We start from the raw sequence: 9,117 nt of genomic DNA on the forward strand, positions 1-9,117 counted from the left end.
GTTGGGGTAGTAGCACAAACGCTATTAAATTATAAACACTGTATCATTATGAAATCTCTTTGTATTCGAAAACAACAGAAAAGAAAACCATATAAATCTGTAGTTGGGAAATTAAATTGAAGCAACTTAGATTAAAAATAATACAATGAAATTTAAACAAAGATAGGGTTAGCCTGCTTTGGGATAAACCCAGAGTAGAGCAGTCCACTATCTTTGGATTGGTTGTATCCTCGTGGGCCAGGAAGTGGTCCTGGATGGACCTCGACCTATAACTCAAGGTAGAAACTAAGTAACCAGTAGCATACAGACCCAAATAAAGAATAACTGTCATTCCAAATATTTCCATAACAAACATAATAGTTTTAATATTCAACTAGTAATTTCTAAATAATTCACGGTGCAAACACAGATGGAAATTGATTATAATTGCACAAAATACCCAATTTTAGGGAAAAGACAAAACATTATCCATGTAATTTTGCGATTTTATAACCATAAGAATATTTAGAAATTTAGGAAAATGAATAGTCACAACAATGAAAACTGTGTTCATACACCAAGTTGGAGACTATATTAATGCAAATTATACAAATTTCATAAACTGTATAAATATAAGCTCACAAACTGAATACATGTAGTTTCTATGATAACCAAAATAAAGAAAACACAGAGTCAAAGGCTCAGAAGGATTTATTTGCTTCAGAATTGAGTAGAACTTTGAGAAAGTAGGATAAATCTCGGGAGAGTTGTCCACTGGAATCATAGAACTAATAACCTAGCCACGTACTCGAGGTGCCACCTAGGGTTGGGATGGGGGCCATCAAGGGAGGAAATTGAAAGTTTGCCTTAAGATTACCACTTCGTCCCATAATAGATTGAAACAAAAGAACCTGGCAGAGGAGTACATGTGCGTTAGGAGTCGCATCTTGGTTGAAACCAATGCCATGCATATTCAAGAGAGGGTATAGGGAGTACCTACAAAAAAAACGCATAAACCTGTTAGTTGAAAAAAACTTGTCAAACAATCTATAACACCAAGCAAGGGTAACAACCAGAGGATTCATGGGTCGAGTCATATCTGAAGGGAGAACTCGCGAGGAAGAGAAATATGAGCCAAGGCTTGTTAAAACAAGATGATATGTCAACAATCAATCTGGTTACAAGGTTGCATCATAATAAACATGTAATAGATCTATAGAAGCTCACCTCTTACCAAACCAAATTGTAGACTAGTAAAACGCAAAAATTCAAAGAAACTTAGAAACTGTGTGGAAACCATAACGATATTCAGTCCTGGAACAATTAATCACTATGAGAGAAGCTTAAATTCTGGTAGGGTTGCATTCTGTACCTGGAAGATTTATGTAGGCAAAAACCTTGTCGGCAGAGCTCTGCGCCTTGAAGGAGGAGAAAGAATGACGAACGAGCCACCAGAGAAAGGAAAACAGTTACCTCCATATGCGGGGATGAAGCTGGTCCGTATGATCTTAACCCTAGACAATCAAATGTTAGATTTCCACCAGCTGTTCCATCGAATGTGGTATCCAGATTATTCGGCGGACGAAACCCACCCTCATCCACTGTCCATAGACCATTGTTAAGCCTGATGATGCCATGGTCACGTGACCTACATGTGATACCAGTAGCCATGTAGGTGTGTGAGAGGGCAACCCAAAATCCAAGGAAGAAAGCGCAGTGCATTATCGACCGTGTTAAGGTAGAACACCATGGTGTAATCATGGGTAAATCACATTCTATGTATGATGAAAAACTTAGGGAAGTGAGGTAGGTTATAAAGAGTGTGATGCACCAATATAGTCATGCCAAGGGAGTATAGTTTCCCTACCTCTAGGTAATAAGATGGTGGGTAAGGTAAGTTGGGGGCTATTTCCCTCAAACCATTGCTTAATAGCAGGGTTAGTCACTAGAGTGGATAAGAGAAAAAAAATAGTGTAGGAAATATTAGGGAATTTGAGGAGAGGTGTTATGATGTTAGATTTCCTATCTGAGCTAGCTACCTAAATTTGAGAAGGAGGTATTCTGTTTTTTGTTTGTTTGTTAGAGATTGAGGTATGTTATAGATGGTATCAGAGCCCAACCACACCATAGGGCCCAGGGTCTGTCATAAGAATTAAAAGAACAATAGTAAGGTTTTTTTTTGTTTTTTGTTTATTTGTTTGTTATATATATATATATAAAGAAAACAACGAAGTTACACAAGATAACTAAATTTGGGCTCTATGTAATTGCAAGGTACAAGAGTGATCAGATTCAACGACATCATGGCTGAGGAAATTCTAGCCAACACTGGAAGTCTGAATCTGTATATTTAACTAGGAGATGGGGTCACCCTACCAAATGCCCAATTCTTGGAGGTCGTTAGGAATTTGCAACAGGAACTGGGACATTTAAGGAACATCAATTAACAATTGCTAAAAGCCAGCGAGGAACAAGAGAGAATGATTAGAGGGCTAACTGAAAAGTCAAGCCATAGGACAGTGGAACCTGAAATGGAGAAAAGTGGGAAAGATGGCATAGAGTCAGAACCATCCAGAAGTTGGGGGGGAGTCTGATAGGACATACCCCAAAATTCAGAAGAAGAAGAGGCAAATTGAATTGCAAGGAGAATTCCGAAAGATAAAACCCCCTACTTTTGATGGGGAAAAGGAAGAGGACGCTGAAGCATGGTTACTAAACATGAACAAATACTCTCAAGATTACGAGTACAAGAGAAACTTGAAGGCTAGATTGGCCATTTATCAGTTGCAAGGTAAAGCTGCTCTTTGGTGGGAAGAGGCTAAAAGAGTGCATTTACTAGTGGAAATCACTGTGTCATGGGAGGAGTTATAGAAATGGTTTAAAAATCAATACTTGAGTGAACAATATTATGATGAACGTGCCAAGGAATTCCATGAACTTAGGTTGGGATAGCTCACGATGGAAATGTACCTTATATTAAAGAAGAAAAAACTAATGTACAATGGTTCATGAACTGCCTACATATAGTATACAAGGAGCATATTGAATTTGACAATCCGAAGACGATGGAAGAGGCTGTCAGAAAATCCAGACTGTCTTACCAGCAGTTCCGAAACAAGGGGGAAAATTCTAAATTTTGGCCAAATAAGGACAGAAGTAAATTTGTCATTGGCACAAAGCGGAAAAAACCAGCATATCTGAAATTTTTTGGGAAGGATCATCAACAGAAAAAGTTTAGCAAGGGGAATACAAATCAGCCGGTACAGTCACAGTTTGGTTGAAAGACCATGAATATGGATGAGAAGAAGAATAGTGGAGGAAAAGAAAGAGAACCCCTGAAATGCTGGGGATGTGGCGAACCTCATATGTTGAGAGATTGTCTCCACAACCCTAGATCCGTGCACAATATTCAAGTTGTGCAAGAAGCTACCACCGTGAACGACATTTCTCAAAATATTCCCAGGATAAGTATTTCCTTAGAAGACAGACAAGTGGAACATCAATCAACTATGATTTAAATCGAAGTATTTTCTCCAACCGACCTGTTTATGTTTTAATTGATCTCGGGGCTAGTTTAAGCTACATTAGACCTCAAATGGTGGAAAAATGTGCACTTAAAACTGAAAAATATAACACTACGTGGCTGGTACAACTGGCAACTGGTACCAAAAGAAGAGTAACCAACCAAGTAAGACAAATTCCCCTAGATCTAAATGGCTATTTGACCACAATAAATCTAAATGTTCTTCCCTTAGGGTCCTATGACATACTAATAGGTATGGATTGGCTTGAGAATTATAGAGTAATAATAAATTGCTTAACAAAGACAGTGAGTTGTGTGGGTCCAAAGGACAAACATAGATTATTCAAGGGGTGCTCAAGCCCATATCAGTACGATAAATTTCATCTGTGAAAATGAAAAAGAGTGCGTGGAAAGGTTCTCAATTATTTTTGATTCATGTGGAAAACAATGTAAACTTTGAAACGAGAATTGATACGATTACCCGTTTCGTTGAGGTAGCAAAAAAGTCAACCGATTTTGAAAAGTGGTGATGCAAAATACATATATTATTTTTTCGGAGCATATTTTTGACACTTTAAATTTTCTTATGTATCAAATATAAATATTTGGTTTTAAATGTTAGTGATTTTCATGCTGATTTTGAAATGTGTTGATACAACATCAACCCCATTTTTTAGAGGTTTTTGACACTTTATATTTTCTAATGTATTAACTGTGGATAATTTTTTTTAAATGTTACATTTTTTGACACTTTGTATTTTTTTATGTCCAATTGTTTTTTAAAGGTTAATTACTTAACAAAATTCTAATTGTCTTATTTCTTTTTTTTTTAAAATGTTGATTACTTAAAAAACAAATATAAGAACATATATAGAAAAAACAAAAACAAAAAATATAAAAAATGTAATTTTTAATTTTTATTATTTTATTTTATCTTGTAAATGATATTTTTCTTTTAAAATAAATAAATGAAAATACAACAATTTTAAAAAACTAAAAACAAATAAAAATTAAAAACAAACACGAGTTAAAAAAAAACTAGAAAATTAAACCAAAAAAATAAAAATAAAACAATTTTAAATAATTTAAAAACAAACTAACAAAAGTTAAAAAACTATTAAAATTAAATTAAAAAAAAAAAAAAAAAAAAAAAACTTAAAAAATATAATAATAAAAAAATCAAATTAAAAAACACTAATTAAAAATTTAGAACATTAATGTTAAAATCTTAAAAAAAAAATGATGAACAAAAGGTACAAAAAATAAATAAATAAATTGGAGAGTGGTATTGAAATCCAATTCTGAGAATTGGATTTAAGCCTGCCCACCTTAAAAAAAATTACTAAGCATTTTTTTTGTTAATAATAATAATAATTATTTTTTATTATAAGTGGGCGGGGCTGAAATCCGGTTTTGAGAATCGAATTTCAGCCCTGCCCATGGGCCCGGGGGGCGCACCTTGGGTGGGGTTGAAATCCGATTCTTAGAATCGGATTTCAGCCCCGCCCCCTTAAAATAAAAATAAAAAAATATTATTAAGAATATATATATATATATGTTTTTGAAGTGGGCGGGGCTGAAATCTGATTCTCAGAATTAGATTTTAGCTTTGCCATCCATTTTTTTTTATAAGTGGGCGGGGTTGGAATCCGATTCTGAGAATTAGATTTCAGCCCCGGCCACGGCTGCATCCCCCGGGCCCTTGGGCGTGGCTGAAGTCTGATATTAGACTTCAGCCCCACCCAAGGCCCGGGGGGTGCGGCCCTGAGTGGGCGGAGCTGTGCCTCCTCGTGCCCCTTGACAGGCTATATGTTTTTTAAGTGGGCGAGGCTGAATAACAGAAACATGTTTTCTAAAAAAAACATAAAACATGTAATATTTATTTATTTATTTTTTAAATTTTTATCTTGTAAACGAGGGCCCTTGGGTGGGGCTGAAGTCTGATATCGGACTTCAGCCCCGCCCAAGGGCCCAGGGGGCATGGCCCTGAGCGGGCGGAGTTGCGTGCAGCTCCGCCCACACAGGGCCGCTGCTCCTCGGCCCCCTTGGCGGGGTATATGTTTTTTAAATGGGCGGAGATAAATAACAAAAACATGTTTTCTAAAAAAAACATAAAAAAGTAAATTTTTTTTTTAAACGAAAAAAAAACTGAAAAAATAAATAAATTATAAAAACTATAAAAATAAATAAATAAAAATACAACAATTTTAAAAAACTGTTTAAAAAATACTAGAAAAAAAAAACAAAACAATTTTAAATAATTCAAAAAAAAAACATAACATAATTAATTAAATTTTTTAGAACATTAATATTAAAATCTTAGAAAAAGAAAAATTATTAAAAATAAAATAAAATTGGAGGGCGGGGCTAAAATCCAATTCTGAAAATTGGATTTCAACCCCATCCACTTAAAAAAGCATGTATATATATATATATATATATATATATATATATATATATATATATATATATAGTTAATAATATATATGTATATTTTTTAAGGGGCCGGGGCCGAGGCTGAAATCCAATTTTGAGAATTAGATTTCAGAAATCCAATTTTGAGAATTAGATTTCAGCCGCGCCCCCTGGGCCCTTGGGTGGGGTTGAGCAGCTCCGCCCGTGCTAGGCCGCGCCTCCTCGGGCCCCTGGGCGGGGCTGAAATCTGATTTCGGCCAAAATTCGATTCTCAGAATCAGATTTCAACCCCGCCACTATATATATATATATATATATATATATATATAGATATATATATATATATATATATATATATGTTTTTTAAGTTGGTGGGGCTGAAGAATCGGATTTCAGCCCCGCTGTAGTCTAACGAGTCGGAGGAATTGCCCAGAAAGTTATGGAAATTCCGGTCATATTTAGAGAAAATTCGGCAAGGTTTTTTCTAAATCCAAGCTACAGTTGTTAAACTTCAAAATTTTAGGTGTCCTAGACGTTTTTGAAAAAAAATTGCCTAGATTCCGACCACTTTTGACTGTCCGGGCAATTCCTCCGCTTCAGTAGATGATTCCTTTCAGCCCCGCCTTCCATTTTTTTTTTTTTAATATTTTTTTTTTTCTAAGATTTTAATATTAATGTCCTAAAATTTTTAATTAATTATGTTTTTGTTTGTTTAATTTTCTAGTTTTTTTTAAAAGAGTTTTTTAAAATTGTTCTAATTTTATTTATTTATTTTTATAGTTTTTTACCTTTTTTTTTTCAATTTATTATCGTTTTCAAGAGATTTTTTATTTTTATTTATTTATTTATTTTGAATTTTGAATTCTTATTTTTATATGTTAATTTTCTTTTTCTTTTAAAACATTTTTATGATTGATTTTTTTGTTTGTCTTTTTTAAGTTAATTTATTTATTTTTGTATTTTTTTATATATTTGATTTTTTTGTCCTTTTTTTTAATATATATATATTTTAACTTTTTTTGTTTTTGTTTTTGCTTTTATTTTTAAATTTATGTTTTTATTATTTTTTAAATTTTTTTTTTTTTTTCGGAGTCATGATAAAATCTTTTATGTTATTTTTTCAAAATGTTGAAAATTAATCCTAAAAAAGCTGATGTTATTTCAACATCAAAACATCAACACTTTTCATTTTCAGGGTGTTTTTTGCACAAATTTTGTACAAAAAATTGGTTTTTATTTCCATTTTTAAAACATGTTGAAAATTTACCCTAGAAAAAAAAGTGTTATTCGAGCATCAATACTTTTCAATTTCGAGTTAATTTTTCATGTTTTTGGGGGATTTTTTGGCTAGAGTTCATATTTTGAGTTTATAGTTCCTGTTTCAAAGTTTACATTGTTGAAAGATGGTAGTTAGTAAAGGAAAGAGACAACCTTAGATACTCTACCCATCATTAAGGATTTTCAAGATGTCTTTCCGAAGGAGATTCCCAACTTACCGCCACACAGGGACACAAATTTCACCATCGATTTGGTACCTAGGGCAGCCCCAGTATCTAGAGCACCCTACCGGATGAGTCCACCTGAGTTGTTGGAACTGAAAATGCAGCTACAAGAGCTGTTAGATAAATGCTACATAAGGCCTAGTGTGTCACCAATATTATTTGTTAAGAAAAAAATGGTACATTTAGAATGTGCATCGAATATAGACAGTTAAACAAGTTAACCATCAAGAACAAGTACCAATTAACCCGTATTGTCGACTTATTTGATCAAGTAAGAGGGGCAACCATATTTTCAAAGATTGATTTGAGAACATGATATCATCAACTGAGAATTAAGTACGAGGATGTTCATAAAACAATGTTTAGGACCATATATGGACACTATGAGTTTGTAGTGTTACCATTCGACCTCACTAAATCCCCATCAAATTTTATGTGCCTAATGAACAACATACTTACCAAGTTTGTTGAGAAATGACAACAAGAAATTCCAGTTTAATTTGTCCTTGAATTAAACTGAGAATTAAAATCGAATCGTATTCTCATAACAATTTGTAAATAGTTAATTAAGTTTAATTGACTTAATTAGCTTAGGAATTTCGAGTTGGAAGTCTTTCTGTAGTCATGTATATGTTTTTCCTAAATTTTAGGGGTCTAGTATGAGTTTAAATTGAGTTGGAAATTAGATCACTTAGTTTACTGATTCAAGTCAAGTTAAATTAGTTTTAAATTGTTTTTGGAACTAATAGAGGACTAACTATCAGTTGGTGCACTAATGCATCCACTAATGCTACTCTAGTTAAATAAAGATTCCCTCATGAGAAACTCATGCATGTCAGTTCAAAGAAAGACTCAGTTGAGACTGGAGTGTAGGGACAATGTACTATCAATGGTATTATTTACTTAAGTGTAATAACATGCATGCATCAGAGATTGATCCTATGTTTGGATTGCACAGTTTTGGAAGCATGAATTCCCTTTAAATACGGGATATTCATCCTAGGAATTACACAAGAGATTACGGACATGGAGAGTTGCTGAATAGGCTAACTATTTAACTTGAGCTATCTTGTGAATTGAGAGAGTTGAACATACTTGTGCGGAATTGTTCTAGTGAGAACAAGCCTTGTATCTTCACTCATATTTCTGATATATGCAATACAGATAGCGGGGTTTTGAGCAGTGGCTTTCCCCATATACATCTTATGTTATGTGCCATTGATTTATCTTCTTCTTGTTCATATTGTTTTCATCGATTTGTTGGCTTCTGCTGGTTGAAAGTAGAAGTAGATTCTTGTTCTGTGCTTTAGTAAATTACATGAGCTTGTGAATCTACAGGATTTTCTACAAAGTTTTGGATAAATTTTTACTTGTATTGATTGATGATATCTTAATATACTCCAAAGATGAGGATGAGCATAAGGAGCACCTAAAGTTGGTGTTGCAGACATGAAGGGAAAACCACTTGTATGCTAAATACAACAAGTGTGAGTTTTACAAACCCAAAATACAGTACTTGGGTCATATTATTTCTAAGGAAGGACTGGCAGTGAACCCGGAGAAGGTGGAACCCATGGTTAACTGGCCATGAAAAAATACATTAAGAATGGGTGCTTGTCCAAAATTAGTGCCCCGGTTTTGCGGGCCATTTGAGATTTTGGATAGAGTAGGACTTATAGCTTACCAACTAGCGTTACC

General features: G+C 33.9%; 1 long non-coding RNA gene across 1 annotated transcript; it reads right to left on the reverse strand.

Annotated features, from left to right (window-relative positions):
- Positions 1–552: 552 nt before the first annotated feature.
- LOC149157590 (uncharacterized) lies at positions 553–1,845 on the reverse strand. The gene is made up of 2 exons (XR_016261996.1): positions 1,352–1,845; positions 553–975 (listed from the first exon to the last, which is right to left on the reverse strand). It is a non-coding gene; the product is annotated as an uncharacterized LOC149157590 (long non-coding RNA).
- Between the last annotated feature and the right edge of the window lie 7,272 nt (positions 1,846–9,117).

This window comes from Pinus tabuliformis, chromosome 5_2 (assembly GCF_031772625.1).
Source record: "Pinus tabuliformis cultivar Carrire ecotype Pingquan chromosome 5_2, CPIR1, whole genome shotgun sequence".
Classification (NCBI taxonomy): Eukaryota; Viridiplantae; Streptophyta; class Pinopsida; order Pinales; family Pinaceae; genus Pinus; species Pinus tabuliformis.